Source organism: Panthera leo, chromosome A1, assembly GCF_018350215.1.
Source record: "Panthera leo isolate Ple1 chromosome A1, P.leo_Ple1_pat1.1, whole genome shotgun sequence".
NCBI classification, from domain to species: domain Eukaryota; kingdom Metazoa; phylum Chordata; class Mammalia; order Carnivora; family Felidae; genus Panthera; species Panthera leo.
Window position 1 is genome coordinate 17,454,535 of NC_056679.1, and position 22,555 is coordinate 17,477,089.

Consider the following 22,555-nt stretch of genomic DNA (forward strand, 5'->3'; position numbering starts at 1 on the left):
TGTGTGAACACGCAAGTCCATTAAAGTAGTGTTGGGGCCAAGAGTGAGAGAGACACAAGTAACCCAAGGATTTGCAAAGAGGGCCTGGGGTCTGGTTGTTCCCTTTGTTATTTCTTTGGTTGCTTCTTAGCAGTGTGAATAGAAATGGTGGATTTTTGTTTTTGTCTGTTTTTGTTTTGGATGGGCCTGGCACTGGCTTGGAATAATAGTGAATTTAGGCTTAGAAGATGTACAAATATTTTTGTCCTCCATCAACATAGACTTCCCAGTACACAGGCAATCATGAAGTCATTGTGAAGAAGGTTCATAATAAAATTACTTCTCAAGACAAGTACGTTTACAAGTCATGGGGATATAATGTACAGCATGGTATCTATTGTTAATAATACCCTGCTGCGGGGCACCTGTGTGGCTCAGTCGGTGAGGCATCTGACTTTGGCTCAGGTTGTGATCTCATGGTTCATGGGTTCGAGCCCCACGTGGAGCTCCGTGCTGACAGCTCAGAGCCTGGAGCCTGCTGCAGATTCTGTGTCTCCCTCTCTCTCTCTCTCTCTCTCTCTCTGCCCTTCCCCTGCTTGCATTCTGTCTCTCTCTCTCTCTCTCTCAAAAGCAAATAACATTTTTAAAAAATTAAAAATAAATAATACCCTGCTGCATATTTGAAAGGTGCTGAGAGGTCTTAACCATTCTCGTCACCAGAAAAAAACATTTCTTTGTAAATATGCGTAGTGGCAGATGTTAACTAGACTTATTGTGCAGATCATTTCATAGTGTATATAAATATCAAATCATTATGTTGTACAGGTGAAACTAGCATAATCTTATATGTCAATTATACCTAAATTTAAAAAAAGACAAAACAAAACAAAAGGTACGTTTGCCAAAAGTTTTGCCACTGAATTCAGTAAGTTGTACCAAGTCATGATCTGCATGCAAGACCATATTCTAAACACTATGAGTAGGTGCGAAGTTTTATAATACACTCTCTGTCCTCAAGGAGCAATGATTTAAAACAGTACTGGCACCAGAGCAAATTACTGTAAAGAACAATTCACCTCTGCCAATTTGTCTTAATAAATGTGTTTATCAAATTTTTAATGGGGCCAGATGGAAAGGGATTGCCTCCTGTAGCCTTGTGACATAATGGAAAATACAATTTCATAATGAGTTAATAATAAATGTGTACGGGTGAAGCAAAAGCCCAGTTAGCTTTTAAGACTCATTAAATGGAGTATTTGACTATGTCTTTGAATTCAGAACGTGCACATAGTGTTTTTAAATGAGAAAGAGATGAAAACCTATGATTTCATTGATCTACTCTTCCTGGGAAAGGCACATAGAATTTGTAATACTTGCGTCACTTGATTGCTTTACTCTTTGGAGAGTGATAAAATTATTCATTTTTAATATATTTTTCATCAAACAGAAACTTGGATTTAGGACTGAGTGATACCTAGCAATGTTCCAGAGACTAGTTTATACGTGAGCCTGTGTGGCTGTCTCGAGGGCAGGCCAACTGGGATTGTCACCATGGTGTTCATGCTCAGGTCATAGAAGCTTTGAAGGGACTGTGTAACTTATGAATGAAATTTCACAAAGTACATATTTTACAGATTATAATTAGAAAATTAAATTGTAGACATTTCTACCCAAACACATACATACTGATTTAGTTGTTCCAAGACCACAACTTTATAGGCACAGCACTGTGCGTGTGCATCCTTTAAATTTGAAATGAGGGAGAGTAACAGGGGTAGAGACTAATGCAGAGGGCCACTCAGGCAGGGTGGGCTCTCCGGGGAACAGAGAGTTAGGTGAGCAGAATTGTTTGTTATGAAGTACCTTGGTATTGACACCTGCAGAAGGTAGGGGAAGGGAACAGGTTGGGCAGAGGGAGGTAGCAAGCTATAGTACAGTCCAAATGACCTCAGACAACCCCATGGGGAGCTCTGCCAGTAAAACCATCCCTCACAGTTATCTTGAGTTAGGCTGAAATGGCCAAGCCTTTCTATGCCCTTCTTGATTAGTCATTGGGTATGGAGCACCTGGAAAAAAGGTTGGACCTGTGTTACCCAACCAAAGTGGGCCCACTCCTCGGTGAGTTATAGACCAAGATGGCACCAGGTAGAATTGCCTCACGAAGTCATCTACAGTTTTTCTAACAAGGAGATCATGGGGAGTGATAATTTAAAGCTATGTCTCCCATAAAGAAGGAAGGCAAGTTCCTCTTATTAGTGCTTGGGATGAATATTCAGAAGAGGATTTTAACATTATCATGAGGCCTAGGTAACTGCTGGTCACTCCTGGCACTTTCTGATTCATCTGTGCAGGCCTCTTCCTCAAATGTTTCTTTTTCTGTCTTAGCAGTTTGTTAGTATGCTTCTAAAATGTAAGACTGACAGTCGGGCAGAAGCTTTGGCTAGAAATTTCCTGAGGTCGGGTGGGGTGGGGGGTCATGTTGGTGACACGTGTGAGGGTCTGTCTGTGGCCAGCTACGGCAATCCCTAAACCCTAAAGAGTCTGCAGGGGAAGGCTGTCAGCTGGCAACATGGCCAATGGGGGAGGAATCAGGTCCTTCCTGATCAAGGTATCTGTCCCACCAGTGACCTGAGACAGATACTCCTACAGAGCAAGTAACCCCATGAGAACCGGCTCACAGACTTAGCAGGCTGGATCCCTGCACTTTCAGCTGGTAATGCAAACTCCAGAAATAGGGTCTCACATTCAAGGCCTTTCACCTCTTCTCTTGAGGAACAAAATGCAACTTCATGAAACTTCAAACATGTATAATAAACAAAATTCAGTGGAGTGCCACGTAATTGGCAAATCTGAGACGGATATGGTGTAACCACTCTGTTGTATAACCGATGACTTATACATCACAGCAAAACAGAAATTTATTTTTGTCTCCCCCCAACTCCTTAAATGCTATTAAATAATCTTCCCGTGCTCCAACCTGAAAATGTTGGCAGGCTTATCACTCTTCCTCCGTCTCAAATAAAACCGAGTCATTTTCTGTCGCAAGCATCACTTCACAATAGTAATTGAAATACCCCGTCCAAGATTGCCTTAGCCTGAAGTCCTCTCCCTGCTTCATTTCAGAAGCCTGACTGGCAGGCAGAGTCATATGCTGGCTCTATGCTTCCTGGCCATGCCAGATGATTAAAGATCATCCCTCATCTTCCGGGGATCTTTCAAAGGCTTCTCATGCTCCCTGGCAGGTTCTTCTCACAGGAAGTTTTCTTGATCTGCCAGTTTGGGGCTGTTTTTGTTTTGCTGAGGTCTCCTTGTAGATCCAGGAACAAGGTCTAAATACACTCCACATTGTCTCTTCCCTGCATGGCTCACAAACTGGGATGGCAGTCTGGTCCCAAGGGAGTAAACCCTCCCCACCCCCCTTCCAGGTCTACCACCAAAGCAGCCAGTACTCTTTCACCCTCAAGGGGCCCAGGTGACAGAGACTGAACCTTGGTCTATAGTCAGCTTTTGTTTTCTCATGCAAGAATCAGGGCTCGGGCCTCTGAAGTCACTACCAAGGAGAATACATTTCAAAGGTTTCCAAGGGGGTTTTCCAAAGCTTTCCTGTTAAACTTGGGGCTGGCTGCAGTGCCTGGCGGCCCGCAGGGCATGACAATGCCTCAGTTTTCTCTAAAGAATTCTCTTTATCTTCATGAGGTCCCAATAGTTCATTTTTGCTTTTAATTCCCTTGCCTTTGGAGATGTGTCAAGTAAGAAATTGCTGCGGCTGAGGTCAGAGAGGTTTTTTTCCTGCTTTCTCCTCTAGGGTTCTGATGGTTTCCTGTCTCACATTCAGGTCCTTCATCCATTTTGAGTTTGTTTTTGTGTATGGTGTAAGAAAGTGGTCTAGTTTCATTCTTCTGCATGTTGCTGTCCAGTTCTCCCAGCAAGGAAACAATCAACAAAACTAAAAGGCAACCAACGGAATGGGAAAAGATATTTGCAAATGACATATCGGACAAAGGGCTAGTATCCAAAATCTATAAAGAACTCACCAAACTCCACACCCGAAAAACAAATAATCCAGTGAAGAAATGGGCAGAAAACATGAATAGACACTTCTCTAGAGAAGACATCCGAATGGCCAACAGGCACATGAAAAGATGCTCAACGTCGCTCATCAGGGAAATACAAATCAAAACCACTCAGATACCACCTCACGCCAGTCAGACAGGCTAAAATGAACAAATCAGGAGACTATAGATGCCGGAGAGGATGGGGAGAAACAGGAGCCCTCTTGCACTGTTAGTGGGAATGCAAACTGGTGCAGCCACTCTGGAAAACGGTGTGGAGTTTCCTCAAAAAATTAAAAATAGACCTACCCTATGACCCAGCAGTAGCACTGCTAGGAATTTACCCAAGGGATACAGGAGTGCTGATGCATAGGGGCACTTGTACCCCAATGTTTATAGCAGCACTCTCAACAATAGCCAAATTGTGGAAAAAGCCTAAATGTCCATCAACTGATGAATGGATAAAGAAATTGTGGTTTATATACACAATGGAATAGTACTTGGCAATGAGAAAGAATGAAATATGGCCTTTTGTTGCAACGTGGGTGGAACTGGAGAGTATTATGCTAAGTGAAATAAGTCATACAGAGAAAGACAGATACCATATGTTTTCACTCTTATGTGGATCCTGAGAAACTTAACAGAAGACCGTGGGGGAGGGGAAGGGAAAAAAAAAAGTTAGAGAGGGAGGGAGCCAAACCATAAGAGAATCTTAAAAACTGAGAATCAACTGAGGGTTGATGGGGGGTGGGAGGGAGGGGGGGTGGGTGATGAGTATTGAGGAGGGCACCTGTTGGGATGAGCACTGGGTGTTGTATGGAAACCAATTTGACAATAAATTTCATATTAAAAAAAAAAAAAAAGAATTCTCTTACCAGTCACCAGTCTCCTCACAACATCCTCTCACAGACCCTTGTCGCCTTTCTGGTCTAGCTGGGAGAGTTAAGTGTTGTGGGAAGGGTTCTTGAGACTATTTCCTTTGGGTATCTACATATGGCGGAGGCCCAATTTATGGTGACTTTGGTAATCTGATATCTACGCGGCAATGCCTCAGTGTCCCCTGAAGTAGCCAGGTAATATCCTGGCTGGTAATATCCTTTTCTACACCATAGTGGGCCAAGCTGCCAACAAAGCCTGGTGGTCAGGGACGGGCTGCTGGGTGGGCTGAGAGCCTGCGGCTGGATCCAGCCATACAGAGTTCTTCCTCTATAGTCTCCTTTCTGAGTGTATAGATCATGGCTTCCATGTAAGCTAAATGTCCTGTGGGGAATAACCCAACTAAATTATCATAAATTCTCAGAGAAACTCAATATTTTTTTTAATGTAGAATTACTATTTTGTAGAAGATTTGTACAGCTCAAAGCGAGTTTATAGACCATCTAATTACGCATCTTTATTTTATAAATGAGGAGACGGGTCTCCCAAGAGATTTCACGTAATTGTTTGTTTATTAAACCATATTATTTGTTTTGCCAGGTATTACCAAAATGCTTGTGCTGTAATAGCTAATAAGCCAATCCTTGCTCCTCATGGAATTTGTTTTCCAGTGAAGGTGAGAGTCCTAAATGTGCTAACAAAATGCATCGCCATCAGAAAGTTCTTGTTTGAATCTAGTGTAAGAGCCTAGATTCCTTACAAATCCAGGGTCAGCTCGCTGGGATGACCAGGAATGCATTTTACAATGGACTCTTTATTGGGTAAGGCCTCTGAAACTCAGGACTCACTGTTCATGAAGAGTGGCAGGTGTTAATCTTAACTGCGGTCTGTGTCAATTGGCTTTTATACGTGAGTTACATGGAAGAATTATAATCTTTACAGGATGATTTACAGCTATTGAGATTTACCTTTATATTAAAATGCAAGCATCTTTTAGGGGGCGCCTGGGTGGCTCAGTCGGTTGAGCATCCGACTTCGGCTCAGGTCACGATCTCACGGTCCGTGAGTTCGAGCCCCGCGTCGGGCTCTGTGCTGACTGCTCAGAGCCTGGAGCGTGTTTCAGATTCTGTGTCTCCCTCTCTCTCTGACCCTCCCCCATTCATGCTCTGTCTCTCCCTGTCTCGAAAATAAATAAACGTTAAAAAAATAAAATAAAATGCAAGCATCTTTTGGTAATTTTTTTTTTAGATCCTAACAGGGTATATATCAGCTAGAAAAATTCCTGATTCCTTTTGACCTTTGGAAATATCTACAGCAGGATGCTGAATTTACAGACCACTATGTACCTTCCCCTTTGCAAATAAAAAGAGCTAGGTAAATGTTAGCAAGGAATCAGTTTTGAACATTGATCACTTTGCAAAAAAAAAAAAAAAAAAAATGTACATGCAAATAGAGGTTACCTCTTGGAAATTTCAAAGACAGGGCTCCAAATGAAGGCTAATCAATTATCTCTTACTTAGCAATTTTGATAACTTTTAGCATCAACTTAGAAATCCTTTCTATGTTTCTTTAATTTCCAATTGAAATTCACTTTCATTCCAGGACTTAAAATCATCTCAGCTGAGTGCCATATTCCAGCCAGCATCAGAGAAAACTCTATAATATATATTTTTTTAAGTACTAGTATAGATGTGGATAGATGCGGTTACCTGAGACTGTGAAAATATTTTCTATTTAAGATACATTTTGAACTTTTTGGAAAAAAACATATCACCAGATATCTAACAAATGCCATTATTACTAAGGCATCTTGGAAGGATTTTTTAAATAAAGTCTTCTGTTTCCTTTGGTGTTGTTAATATTAATTTAAACTCAGTTCAGTAAAGTGTCAGTCATGATCATGTGTGAGGGGACATGTGTAAATAACACTTTATAAATAAACTGTGAAAATGTGATATTTTCCAGAGGCAGTAATGTCTCACTAAGTCTATTTTTGTTCTTGTTGGATATGGGAGTAAAAATTTTTTCCAAGTCTTGCAAAGATAGATTTTTAACCTCAGCAGATTTATTAGAGATGGCAATCTCTCCTCAGAACACGTAGGTGAAAATGAAATGAGGCAGAGGAATAAAGGAAGCAATTTTTGGTTAATGGTGTCTCTGAGCAAATCCTTTCATGACATAGCTTCCCGTTTTGTATACCACTATTGCCAAACTGTAAAGCCTTTGTGGCCTTTCTGTTTCCATGTTAACTACATCTCCCTTTTTAAAAAAAGTTAAAGGAATTAGGTAGAAGGCTGTTGAACCAAGATTAGTTGTAGTACGAAACCAGGGGTCAATCTCGTATGAATGGCTACAGATGAGCATAAAAATGCAAAGGAAGTCCATTTTTGTGTAGACAGTAATTAAAATGTAGCTGGTGGCATTAATAGGGCCAGGGCGCGGAGCTGAGCCCACACCCTAAAGGCTTGGGGAGGCACATCCAATATGGTTCTTGTGGCTCCCACATTTCACACATCACCCCAGTCTGCCAAGTCGGCGGTTCTGAGACACAAAAACCTCAACGTGCCTTTGCTGATCTTAGCAGTAAAAACCCTTACTTATTTATAAGTACACTTTGTACCTCTATTTTCATCGGAGGATTTCCGATAGCTTTCTGGGGAAAGAGGCCTGATGAATCCTACTTTATACGATTGGGTCAAGGTCTTACCAAAAGCCATCATCTTTTCCTGCATATTCCCAAGTTAATTTTTTCTGCCAGACAGATATGCGTTGGAGAGAATTTTTCTTTAGTGAGAACTCTGAGAACGAGCATCCAGGATTTGTTCTTTGCTTTTCCCCTGTGGAATTTCTATTCATTCAGTAAGACAAGTATAAATACTGTACGGTTAAAAAAAAAAAATAAATAAATAAATAAATAAATAAATAAATAAATAAATACTGTACGGTTATGTCAACTGAACCCTGTCTAAAATGCACTTTTTCATTTATTTCCTGAAGTGAATGTTTAATAAAATAGAGTATTTTGGGGCTGCTTCTACACAGCATATACTGAATTCATAAAATTGGTTGATACTTCTCTCTTCTTCAAGAGACTTAAATTTCAGCTAACTGGTATATATGCAAAATGTATACATGCAAAATGTATATATGCAAAATAGTCCACATTTGCTCTTTTAAGGACATTGTTTCAATGACTCTGACAGTCTGAAACATATTGTGCTCTAGAATGTGTTACTTACTTTCTATGCTTTGGTAGGAGCTCCTGATCTTAAGGGAATGGTCTAGGTCTGCACAAGCTCAGTGTCAGGCACTGGGGGACAGGGAGGCAGGGGCAGTGGGAGGGGTTCAAAAGAAGTTTCTTGACAATGACAAGAAAGTGATATTAAAAAATGGATTTGGGAGGTGCCTGGGTGGCTCAGTCCGTTGAGCATCTGACTCTTGATTTCGGCTCAGGTTATGATCCCAGGGTCGTGTGATAGAGTCCCATATCAGGCTCTGCACTGAGCGGGGATCCTGCTCTGGATTCACTCTTTCTCTCCTTCTGCCCCTCTCCCCTGCTCATGCTCTCTCTCTCTCTCAAATAAATAAATAAATAAATAAATAAATAAATAAATAAGTAAATACATACATACATACATACATACATACATAAATAAATAAAGGATCTGGAGCTCCCCCCCCCCCAAACATGTCTGGCCTCCTCTATTAATGAAAGATGATTACCACAGTTAATGACATTTAGTCAAATTTTATTTTGAAAATCGATTTAAAATCTATGTATTCATAAAGTAGCTGAGAAATGCGATTCTAAGGAAATAATAATATATTGTTGCTATATAGTTTTTTATTAATAACTTATGAAAATGGATGAATATGTCATCTCAAATAAAGATGTGTCAGTTGCAGACACAGGGGTCTCATTATTCACCTTTGGGATTCAAGGTTGAAAAATAGAAGGCTAAAGAAACAAAGAGAAACGAAGACTTTTATCACCCTCTAAATTTAAGGCTTTGGATGATAAGGGCTCTATGTGTCACAACACAATGCAATTTCACCTGGCAAAGTGCTAAAGTTAAATCGCTTTTTATTTGAGGTCTCTGAGATAGTGTGTTTCATTGTTATTCTGTTTGATTTGATCTATTTCCTGGGAGCAGGCTCAGTCCTACAGGGGAAAATGTGCATCCATACTATGATATGAAAACTATAAACAGCCTTGCCTGGGACAAGGGATCCTAACCACTAAGTTTATGTGGCAGACATCTGTACCATTGTACAGATGAAACAAGAAAATTCCACTTTAAAAGTGTAGATATCATCTGACAAAAGACTTTGTCTCTAACAATGGACTTCTCTCTCTAGCATCTTGGGAGAAATTCTTTTCTTTCCTTTTCTTTTCTTTTCTTTTCTTTTCTTTCTTTCTTTCTTTTTCTTTCTTTTTTTTTTTAAGATACTGGTGTCTCATTGTGGGCTGGGAATAGGAAGATGGAGACTCTAGCAGGCAAGCCCCCACTGCACCCAAAGGAGAAAAACCATGGAGGCAAGCCAGATCTCCATTAATATTTGCTAGAATCCAGCCTACAGAAAAAAGAAAAAAAAAAACAAAAAACAAAAAACCAAAAACCTGGGTTTTGAAAGTTTCTCTTGTGATCCAAATCAATCTTCAGCTGCCCCAGACAAAAGATGAAGGTGGGAAAAAGAAGGAAATAAAGGAAGTGGGAAGAAGCAAAGGCAAAGCATGAATTCTGAACCTTCAAGATGCTGCAAACCAGCAATTGGGTGAGAATCTTCTGGAAGCTGCCATTTTCTCTCTGATTTTGGAAAGGAAGAAGAGAACAGTTTATGAGGGATCACAGTATTTTCTCCTATAAGAATGATGTAGCAGTTGCCAACTCTAAGATATTTCTGAGAAAATAATGATGCTCATTTGCCTTAGAATCAGCAAAGCAAGGTTGAAAATTCCGACACTAAGTTCCCACACTGTGTTAGGTATATATTACAGTTCTTACATTCTTTTTAATTTTATTTCACACAGTTTAAGCACAAATGCAACTGAACATATTGTTGACTATTTAGAGCTCTCTATTTTTCTGACTCCCCATAAAACAGCAGAGTTAATGAATTTTTGCAAAGCAATTGCATTATATAGCAGAAAAAAAATCTCTGAACTTGGAACCACAAGAGCTAGGCTTGGATGATTTTCACTTATTAGCTTTGTAACTTTTCATATTTCATATAAACTGAGTCACCCACAATATGGAGGAAATTAGACAATATATATGAAAGCATTTCATAGACTATAAAGGGCTAAATAATTTTTTTATCAATATCAAAGGTGTTTTTTTAAAAAATAGCATTAAATTGGACCTGGTATTGAGCTGAACATTTAATAAGTTAAATACATATTACAAAAGTTGGGTTCTCCCTAATTACCATGTAGCTTCCAACAGGAAAAGGGAAGGCAGTCACTGATTCTATCCTTAATCTACACTCCTTTCTTGAGTGTGGGGCAACATCGGGACCATTGCTAATCCAAGCCAGTTGTCCAAGAATAATAGCAATCCCCACTTTCAAAAAACCAACTCTTTAGAATGGAAAATTACAACACATAGAATCATTTTGTTGGTGTTTTTGAGGGGTATTTTTCCTCCACACCTTACTCTGAAGAAATTGAGGTAAAAAGGTAAGGCATATGGGAAACATCACCTTTAAAACTGAAATGAAGCTGGGAGAACACAGTCTAGTTGGAGAGCCTGATAAGTCTGCTAGCTGAAACCAGAATTAGAAACACTTACCCACCCAGTCAAAAGAGTATTTCAGTGGGGTAGCCCTCTTACATATGACCAACTTAATTCAAATTTTACCAATAGAACAAATCACTACACCACTGCCACCTTGGGGTGAAATTAGTAAAAGGCAGAGAGGCTAGGAGTTACACTTAATTGTGTTCCCTTCACAGAAAGGAAACATCAAGAGTAGTGAAAAAAGATTCCTCATCACATTTCTCATTTTGATCTCTTAACTCTTTGAGCTTAACTCTCAATCTCCCATGGGGAGGGGCCCAGCAATCTTTCAGGACATTTCTGTTTTCATCTTTAGTTCCCTTTCCCAATAGCAACCACTGCTCCTCCAATAATAAAATTTATAGGCCTACCTCAGCAACAAATCCAACAACACTGGTGTACTGGTTGGCTAGCCTTGTCGTAACAAAGTACCACAGACCTTGAACAGAAATTTGTTTTCTCACAATCGTGGAGGCTGGAAGTCTGAGATCAAGTATTAGCAGGGTTGGTTTCTCTAAGGTCTCTCTCTGACTTGCAGATGGTCTTCTCCATCTCCACATGCTTTCCTTGCGTACCTCTCTGTGTTCTTATCTCATCTTTTTAGAAGAACATCGGTCTGATTGCATTGGGGCCTCATCAAAGTAACAATCTTCTTAAAGGCTCTATATCTAAATATAGTCACATTCTGAGGTACCTGAGAGTTAGGGCTGCATCATGTGAATTTGGGGAGGGACACAATTCAACCCACAACAACTGAGATACTCTGGATTTTAACATAACCCTTCTTTTAATTTCAAATTTCCGAGGAGAATTAAATGCTAAATCCCACTGCAGGTTACAGTCCAAAATTAAATTATCTTACCCTGTGGACTTACAAATTTAAAGTCCAGAGTTCTTGGTAAATTAAAACCAAGGACTGTCCTCTTTCATGCTTTATTCTGCTTAGTCACAGGATTTGGAATTCTGGGTGCCCCAGGAGTATTGGGGCTTATGCAGCAGCTGCAGCCTGGGCTTTCTCCAAATGGTATGTGTTCTGTTTCTTTAGGACCTTGGAAATTATAACATCAAGATTCTCATCTCCTCCTCCTCCTCCTCCTCCTCCTCCTCCTCCTCCTCCTCCTCCTCCTTCTTCTAAATAGAGTCTAAAAGTTAATAGGATGTGTGAGTTTATCAGGTCTTACACCTACCAAATTAAAAAAAATTTTTTTTCAATGTTAATTTATTTTTGAGACAAAGAGAGACAGAGCATGAGCAGGGAAGGGGCAGAGAGAGATGGAGACACAGAATCCGAAGCAGGCTCCAGACTCTGAGCTGTCAGCACAGAGCCCGATGTGGGCTAAGGCCATAGCAGACACTCAACAATACCTGAGAGGTAGGGAAAAAAAACATAAAAACAAACAAACAAACAAAAAGCAATAACAACAACAACAAAAATCAAATGCATCCTTGGTTTCAGCTTTGTTGAGATGCCAGGCAATGCCAGTTTTGTGTAATCCACAATCTGCAAGACAAATAAATTGGGGGAAATCTCCAAGCAAGAGGCTGAACTTGGCATCATGAAGACAGCCTCCACAATGTCTATAGCTCAGTCCACCTGCAGGCTTATATATACGTGCCTTTGCTGAGGCTCAGACCTTTTATTTAAGACCCAGTGCGTACCTCAAAAAAAAACTTCTACTTGCCCACAAAGTCGCCACAAACTGCAGTTAACAGTCGAATGGCAAAATACTGTAACGCTTAAACTCAAGAAGTTAAATGCCAGCCCAATATAAACCATGACATGCCAGCAGTTTCTGAACTTCCTGCCACACACCATAGTCCAGAAGCCCAAATCCACCTATTGTGGTACTACCCAAACCTCACCAGGTACATACTTTTCCCCACAAATTCCCTTAAAAAGTAAACTCACTCAACATTTATCTATCCATATCATTGCCCAATAGTTCGGCAACTTTTTATTCAACACTTACAGAAAGGTTACAAGAATAATACAAAAAAAAAACTCTCATTGAGTATTTGTGTCTATTAAATATGAGATACATAATGTTGGTAAATACATACATATATGTGTATATATATATAATTGATATCTATGTAAATATATCATGCACACACACACATATATGTCAGATTCGCCAGTGTATTTATTTTGCCACATTTATTCCATAATTCTGTGTATGTGTCTGTGGGTGTATACATTTATTTTTATCTGAACCAATTTAGAATAAGTGGAAACGTCACATCCTTTTACCCATAAAAATAGTCGTTAAGTCAAGAAATCTAACATTGATAAAATTATATTATCTAGTTTAAGTCTGTATTCAACTTTTATCAATTTCCCCTTTATAGGTTTTATTCCCCTGGCTCAGAATTAAATTTCAGGCCATAAATGTCTCCTTAACATCTCTCAATCTGAAAGCCTTCCTTGGTTTTTTATTGTCTTTTTGCCTTTAATATTTAAAAAAAAAAATTTTAATGTTTATTTATTTCTGAGACAGAGAGAGACAGAGCATGAGTCAGGTGGGGGTGGGGGACACAGAATCGGAAGCAGCTCCAGGCTCTGAGCTGTCAGCACAGAGCCCGACACGGGGCTCGAACTCACAGACTGTGAGATCATAACCTGAGCCGAAGCCAGACGCTCAACCGACTGAGCCACCCAGGCGCCCCTCCTTTAATATTTTTGAAGAGTCCCAACCAGTTATTTTGCAGAATGTCTCTCATTTGGGATTTGTCTGATGTTTCCTTATGATTAGATCCAGATTTTTAGCAGGAACACCCCTAAAATGATGCTGTGTGCTTGTCAGGGTATTTTATTAGAAAGCACATGATCACGATATTGGAAGTTAATTCCTCTTAGTATTAGTGATATTAATTTAATAACTTGCTTAAGATAGTAATCAGAAGGTTTATCTTGTAGAATTACTATTTTCCCCTTTGTAATCAGTAAGTAAGTTATGAGATACTTTGTGACTATGCATGTATCAAGTTAATTGTGGAACTTTCACTCACTAGTTTTGGTATCTATTGAAGATTTTCTATTTTACTTTTCATTTTCTTTCTATTTTCATTAGTTGGCATTTAATTGCCAGGTAGAGTTTTTACCTTCTCTGAATTTATATATTGACATCTATATGAATTCATGAACATTTGTTTTATTCATTGAATTATAATTCATTCCTATAATTATTTATATTGATGATCAAATTGACCCAGTGTAAACCTCTTCAAACTGGCTTCTATGTCCTTTTGATATAAGTCTGAAAATTCCCTTACTTTTCGTGCAATAAGATGTTACAAATTTATTTTATACTGACTATGCTCTGGAATTGGCCATTTCTCCAAGATCAGGTCCCTTTTAATGGGAAATGGTATATAAAAACCAATATATGGGCACTAGATATGCTCATTCCTATTGATATTTCATTGCCTCTAGCACTCTAATCTGATAGACCTGAGTAATATATGTTATATGAAACATGTTTTATTTTTATATATGATCACATCTATCTATCTATCCATCTATCTATCATCTATCATATGTCTATCTTAAAATCATTAGTTCATACTGATCTCTCTAATTCCAATCCAACAACACAGGATGCTTCCATATTTATATGTGTCCAGAGTGAGAAATCTGGCTTCCATTATCCTCGAGATATTTATTCATTGACTTAAACCCAGAATACCTACAAGGCAGTTTCAGAATTACAAAGACTAGGATAAGCAAAACTACTAAGTAGAGGTTATATGTGTTTACAGTGTTTTTAGATAAAATACACAAATCAGTATTTTGTTTTTATATTCTGTATCTTCCCACCCAAATTAAAACTGTTGTTGTTTTTTTTTAAGGGTATCAATTAATGATATATCCCCTTTCTGCCCCAATTCTGATTAAATTGGGAAACAAAGAGTAACGCAGACAGAAGATCAAAATGAGAAAGTAGCTTAGTGACCGAGTCAAACGGGCTTGCCTAACGACCCCAGAAGTCCGCACATCTCCTCACCCAACCAGCGCCCTGCTGGGGCAGTTTTGATGTCTCTCCCGCAACGTCTTCTGCAACCTTAAAGGAGAAAACCTGTTCCGGGAGGAGCAGAGGAGGATGCCTACGGTCCAATGTCATTTCATCCCCAAAGGAAGGCTACCAACGTTCCCCGGTTGTACCATTTAGTCTCCCCAATTCTACCAATGGGTATATCCCCCGGCTCCACCCACCATCTTAAGTTGGGGTGGGCAAGGGGCGCCTGGGTGGCTCAAACGCCAGACTTCCGTTCATGTTATGGTCTCATGGTTTGTGGGTTCGAGCCCCGCATTGGGCTCTGTGTTGATAACTCAGAGCCTGGAGCCTGCTTCTGATTCTTTGTCTCCCTCTCTCTCTGCCCCTCCCCCACTCGTTCTCTCTCTCTCTCTCTCTCTCTCTCTCTCTCTCTCTCAAAAACAAATAAACATTTAAAAGATGTTGGGGTGAGCAAAGGGGCAGAGGGAAACTGGAGATTATATGAACATCCTTCACGGAAAGGAAACATCAAACACTAGGAAAAAAAGTGTCCCCTCCTTCAACATTTTAATGTTGTATTTATTTTGGAATTTTATGTATTTGATTTTTTTTTTCAAATTACAATGGGAATCTATGCTATTTACAATAAGTGAAACAATATAATACAATATTTTATACAAAACAAAAATCATCATTGCCACCTCCTTACGTATTACAGCCTTCTCTTTGCAACCTTCCAATATACAGATCGCTTTAATCATTCTAATTTTCTTTTTAAGAAAAATATTTTCTTAAAAAAAAAATATTTTCTTTATTTTGTGGCTAATGCTTCTTCCATCCCTAGGCAGCAAATGTAGGCTCCTTGATTTTCTTGCAAGGAACAACAGTTACTATCTCAGTCTCTGTAGATCAGGAATCCAGGCACAGTTTAACTGGGTCCCCAGCATCAGGAATTCTCACAAGCTGCAATCAAGGTGTTGGCCTTGGCTGCTGCCATCTCAGGGCCCAAGTGGGGAAGGATCCACTTGCAAGCTCACTCAAGTAGTTATTAGTAAGAATCAGATCTTTTCAGGCTCTTCCCTGGTTGTTGGCTCGAGGCCTCCCTCTGCTCCTTGCTATATGGGCCTCTCCACAGGGTGGCTTCCCTCCTATGGCAGCTAGCTTCATCAGAGGAAGCCAGCAAGAAGAACCAGAAAGAGGAGGAGAGTGCTAGCAAGACAGAAATCCCCATCTTTGCAACGTAATCTTGTCAGTGACAGCCCAATATGTCTACCACATTCTTTTCATTCAGAGCAAGTCTGTAGGGCCAGCCTATACTGATGAGAAGATTGCATGAGGCATAAATTCCAGAAGCGGGAATCACTGGAGACCATCTCAGTAATCTGTCTATGCTGTACAGTGGTAATAATACCAGACAACCTTGACTGCCTCTTGACTTTAAGGCTTGGCCATTCACGGGGCGCCTGGGTGGCGCAGTCGGTTAAGCGTCCGACTTCAGCCAGGTCACGATCTCGCGGTCCGTGAGTTCGAGCCCTGTGTCGGGCTCTGGGCTGATGGCTCGGAGCCTGGAGCCTGTTTCCGATTCTGTGTCTCCCTCTCTCTCTGCCCCTCCCCCGTTCATGCTCTGTCTCTCTCTGTCCCAAAAATAAATAAAAAAAATGTTGAAAAAAAAAAAAAAAATTTAAGGCTTGGCCATTCAGAAAAGTAGTTGTTGTATTTCATAAATAGGGTTTATCTAGTCCCATATAACTTAGAGTTCTAAAATCAAGAATACCCACCTACTTTGTTTCATCATATTTTCCACATCTACTCATCTAATTATGAAGCTTTTTTTTTTCTTTTTTGTAGAGAAAGAGTGTGAGAAGGGGAGAGAGGCAGAGTGAGAGAGAGCTCCAAGCTTAGTGTGGAACCCAGTGGGGTTTGATTCTAGGACCTTGGGATTATGACCTGAGCTGAAACCAAGAATCCAACACTAAACTGACTGAGCCACCCAGGCGCCCCAAACCTTCTTTCATTTTAATTAATTGAATTAGGTTGACAGATTTTTTGGCAATAAAAATATACTCTCCTGGGTCAGAATGTCTTAGTGTTTTGATACACTGGTGCATTTTATTTGCCAATATTTTATTTACATTTTTTCACCTATATTTAGTACAAATGATTGTTTACAGCTTTCTTTTATGTACTATCATTATAAAATTATGGTATTAAACCAGGGCTGGATTTATGAAAGAAACTACTGAGTTTTCCATATTTTTCTGGGGTCAAAAATACTCTAAGAAATAATGGAATCATCTGTTTTTTTAATGGTTAGATAAAATTCAGTGGTGAGCCCATCTGGTGCCAGCGCCCTTTTAATGGAAGTTTTTTGCTCACCTTTTCAATCTCTTTTACAGTACTTGGTTTAATCACTTTTTTAATGTCTTAATTTAATTTGGGTATTTATTTATATTTTGTCACGAAATCTCCTATTTTTTTGACATTTTTAAAATGTGTTGCCTTGGAGTTGCAGGATTGTTTTCTAATTCCTATCCCTCCAAATTATCATATTCCTATTTGTTTTTCCATTTCTTCTAATACAACCATACTAGGCAGGCATCTAGCCTGAGTCATTTGGGGAATGAAGTAATGGAAAACATATACACACGTGCATAGGTGCCTACATGCATTCATGAATCAGCTGTAACACCCTGGTCCGTGGCACTGGGGGCACTGGCAATTATTAAATGAATGAATCACCTCACGCCTACTGCACTAGCCAGTCAGGCTGCCATGACGAAATACAGCAGACTGGGTGGCTTGAACAGTAGGAGTTCATTTCTCACAGTTCTGGAGGCTGGGACGGCCAAGATCAAAGTGTCAGCTAATTCAGTTACCTGGTGAGAGTTTTCTTCCTGCCTTACAGATGGCCATCTTCTTGCTGTGTCCTCATACGGCAGAGAGAGGGCAAGCTCTCCAGTCACTCTTTTTATAAGAGCATTACTCCTATCATGAAGCCTCAATACCCTTTACGACCTCATCTGAACCTAATTTCTGCCCAAAGGCCCCATCTCCAATACCATTACATTGGGGTAATGAATTTGAGGGGGAAACAGTTCAATCCATCGAGCCTGCTACGGTAATACCATACCCATGTTGTGTGTTTAACTGTGTCCCCCAAATAGACGTGTTCAAGTCCTAACCCCTGATACTTGTGAATGTGACTTTATTTGGAAATTGGATCTTTGCTGATATAATTAAGGTAAATGAGGTCATAGGAAATCAGAGCGGTCTCCAACCCAATGTCTGGTGACTTTATAAGAAAGGGAAATCTGGGTACAGACACAGAAAACACCATATGATCACAGATGTTAGAGACTGGAGTGATGCATTTGCAAGCCAAGGAATGCCAAGGACTGCCAGTAACTGCCAGGGTGGGAGAGAGGCACGTAAGAGATGCTCCTTCAGGGTATCCATGAGGAAACAACTCTGCCAGCACCTTGATTTTGGACTTGGAGCCTCAAGAACTGTGAGACAATAAATTTGTATTCTTGTAAACCACATGGCTGTTGGTACTTTGTTATGGCAGCCTTGGGAAAGTAATACGCCTCACGTCTGTTGTCTTTGATCCTGGCTGTTTCATCCTTGAACCATTCAGCTTAATTCTGACAGAAAAACCTCCTTAAATATCGCTCACATTAGCTCACTTCTTTATTCAAAAAACTGATCAGTGGTAGACTATTTCCTCCAGTTATCACTAAACGCTGTTTATCTTATTTTCAGGTTCCAAAACAATTACATACATTGTTCATCTTTTTCTCTTTTTCATCCAGTGGAACTCTCTATTGTCCAGAAACACTCCACATGCGCTCCTGCTTTCAGGGTTTGTTCCCTTCATGAGTCTCTACCATCCCTTTGGTGTAAATCTCACACATTCTTTAAGGTCAAAATCAAAATGCACATCAAGCTTTCCATTCTTTACGCCAACACTTCTTATCTCCCTCTACTCTGAGTTTATAGAAAAGTTGGAGCCTGCATCACAAGACTTTGCTCCTTTTTACATATCAATTGCTTTATCTGTGCTTATCATGATGACTACTCTTTGAGGGAAACACCATTTCATACTTCTGAAACTCCCTTAGGCCCAGAGCAGCGATAAGATATGCAAGAAAGACTTTCTAATTAATTTGCACCCACTACATGCATACTAATTGTGCCCACTGCATGCAAAATAAACCCTGCATTTAAACATACATACATAAATTCTGGCCAAAAATCATACTGTTCTGACCTACTCCATTAATTGTGCTTCTGACCTAAAGTTTTTCCCACTTTCAGGAGACTAAGAAGCGAAGAAGCTTCATTTATTCAAGATGCAAAACAGGATCTAGGGCATGAGGATGATCCAACAGGTCATTTTGCAAGTGCTCTGGTTGAGCCATAGTGCTTTTTTTTTTTTTTTTTTTTTTTTTTTTTGTATTTCAACACAATAATCCATTTTAGTGAGAGAGCATGATAAGGAAACAGAATTTCTCTTCTGTCAACCACAGGAGTCATTTATTGGTCACTTTTGTCCTGAGAGCCTCCTCATGGGAGATTTGAACTATCTGCCTGTCCCAGTCTCTGTCTTTGACAATAGTCACTCATTATCTGGAAGAGTGCTCAGCGTCTAGACTTTCCCTTTGCCTCTCCCATTGACAGTCCAGTTACCGGCAGCCTCAAGTGACCCCCAACTGCCTGCCTATTTTAGTCTGTTCTGGTTGCTATAACAGAAACCCATAGACTGTGTGGCTTAAACAACAGAAATTAATTTCCCACGGTTCTAGAGGCTGGGAAGTCCAAGATCAAGGTCCTGGCAGCTTCGATTCTTGGTGAGGGCCCTGTCTCTAGTTTACAGACAGAGCCCTTCTCCCTGTATCTGCACATAATAGAGAGAGAGAGAGAGAGAGAGAGAGAGAGAGAGCATCCTTTCTCATGTCTCTTTTTTTAAGGGCATCAGTGCCTTCGTGAGGGCTCCACTCCCATGATGTAATTACCTCCTGGAGGCCCCACCTCCGAAAACCATCCCATTGGGATTAGGGTTTCACTGCACGAATTTGGAGGGAGAGGGGAACACACATATTCAGTCCATAGCACTGCTCTCATTTACGTCAACTGCATATGCCTCCACCACCTTCCTTCCAATTTATCTCCTCGTATTTTCCCCTTTGTTCACACTGCTTTGGCCGTATGGCCAGCTTGCTGTTCCTCAGACAAGCCCAGGAATACATGCAGTTCTCTCTGCATGGGATGTTCTCTCTCCAGATACCCTCAACGTTTCCTTACTTCACCCAGCAGGTCTCTCCTCAGATGTCACTCCCTCCGTTTAAAATATAGTATATTAGTAGAAGGTCTGAGGTAGAGTGAAGCCAACAGACCAAGAGACAACTGCCATTGAAAGGACAGTTTGCAGGACGCCTGGGTGCATCAGTCGGTTGGACGTTTTACTTTTGCTCAGGTCAGGATCTCACAGTCCGTGGGTTCGAGCCCCATGTTGGGATCTGTGCTGACAGCTCAGAGCCTGGAGCCTGCTTCGGATTCTGGGTCTCCCCCTCTCTCTGCCCCTCCCCCGCTCATGCTCTGTCTCTGTCTCTCAATAATAAATAAATGTTAAAAAGAAAGAAAGAGGGGGCCTGGGTGGCTCAGTCAGTTAGGCGTCCGACTTCAGCTCAGGTCATGATCTCGCAGCCCGTGGGTTCAAGCCCCGCGTTGTGCTCTGTGCTGACAGCTCAGAGCCTGGAGCCTGTTTCGGATTCTGTGTCTCCCTCTCTCTCTGACCTTCCCCCATTCATGCTCTGTCTCTCTCTGTCTCAAAAATTAATAAACGTTAAAAAAAAAATTAAAAAGAAAGAAAGAAAGAAAGAAAGAAAGAAAGAAAGAAAGAAAGAAAGAAAGACAGTTTTCTGCTCACAGTCTCCAAGAGGAGGCAGGCTGCCAAATCACGTGGGGCCACAAGGGCCACACCAGACTCGGTCCTGGTGTGGGGGTCCCCAGGGTGGGGAGGTGGGGCGTGCAGCGGGCAAGAGCCTGTAGCAGCCTGAGGATTGGCTAGTTTGAATGATTTCAGGGGACTGTGCAGCCAAGGGTCTGTCCCTGGTCGTCTGATATCCGTCCCTGGGGTGGTTAGAGCAGGTGGTGAGTGGCCCAGAGTGTGAGAGCCAACACAGGAAGTGGCTGAGGTGTGGGCTCTGATTGGTTGATTTAAATTTGGAAAACGTGTTCATTGGAGAGCCGTTTACTATCCATAAGAATTGGCTACCCTGGGAGGGGTGGTCACTACAGGGTCAGGAAGACCCCGGTTGTCAAAGATACAGAAAATAAAAGAAATGGTTGATATAATCCTCAGAGAGGCCTTCTCTGCCATCCCAAGACAGCACCTCGCTGCCTACCGTCTGTCTCCATTCTCTTCTCCTCTGTCTTCACAGCACTTCATAGGACGTACCCAAGAGATAGTTGTCCGTCTTCCTCATGCTAGAATATAAACTCCATCAGAACTTATATGTCATAAGGATACTGTCGTATTTCCAGTAGATGAAACGTGCTGAGATCTGTTCTGTACCCACAGTACATGCTCAACAAATACTTTTTGAATAAGTGCGTGAATATTATACAAATGGGTACATGTGGCTAGTTGGGGATGGAATTTTCAGTGACAGCTTCATGTGTGGATTTTGCATCACCAATAGTTACATGGACATAAAGAAAACGTGTTTGATGATTGTAAAATGGCTCAAATAATGACAGCGTATGTAAAAAAGTATACTTAAACCATGAAAATAAATTTTTTCAGGAAATATGAGAATGGAAAAGTAGTATTTCTAAATTAAACAAAATTATGATATATATTATACAATTGTTTGTGTTTATAATACCTATTAATTAAGCATTATTAAATATGTAATTGATATGCATGTAACTAAATTAACACATTAAAATTTGCAAGTTGAAATTTAACAACTTCATCTACATCCCTAAAAATGTATATATTGAAGTTGGTCAAAATTATCTTTGGGAGAATTACCTTACATCAGAGATTGCTTTATATTCAGACATATAAAGTACTCTTTGAGTCTACTTAATTCAGGATTCTGTTCATGTCAAGGCATTATTTTGAAAACAAATATTTGCTAGATAGACATTAAAAAGCTAAGAAGAGAAGAAATACTTTCCAGAGTAAATGAATGTCAGCCATGTAAACACAATAGGTATCTAACCAAGCCATATCTCCTTTTCCGTTATCACCCAGACAAGGAAAAGATCAGTTCCCTTTATGCAAGGAAGACACAGTGGAAGGCAGCAGAAGCAGACCTCACTAGACGAGTGAACGGAAGCTGCTAAGAAGGGAATTAGCTCCAGGCTCCCGGGTGGCTCAGTCGGTTAAGAATTGATTGGACCCTTGGTTTCAGCTCAGGTCATGATCTCATGGTTTCTGAGTTCAAGCCCCAAGTCAGGCTCTGTACTTACAGTGAGGAACCTGCTTGGGATTCTCTCTTTCTCCCTCTCTCTCTGTCCCCCTCCCCCAGCTCTCTCTCTCTCTCAAAATAAATAAATAAACGTAAAAAGAAAAGAAGAGAATTAACTTCCCTTCACTAACAACTCTGCAAGTGATTAAAGGCTTCGTCCTGAAAGGCCTTAGAAGGAAAAATAAGAACCCAGAATTTTGAGGCTTAGTGAAGCCTGAAAGAATGAGGCGCCATTGGGGAAACTGAGGAAAAGAGAAAGGTTCGGGAGGTGGGGTGTGTGAGATCTGGTTTATACATTTTGAGTTGGAAGTCACAGCACAACATCTAAGAGATCCCAAGAAAGAAGTGAGTTGAGCTAACCCTGAGGTTCTCAGTCATGAGTGCAAATTAGA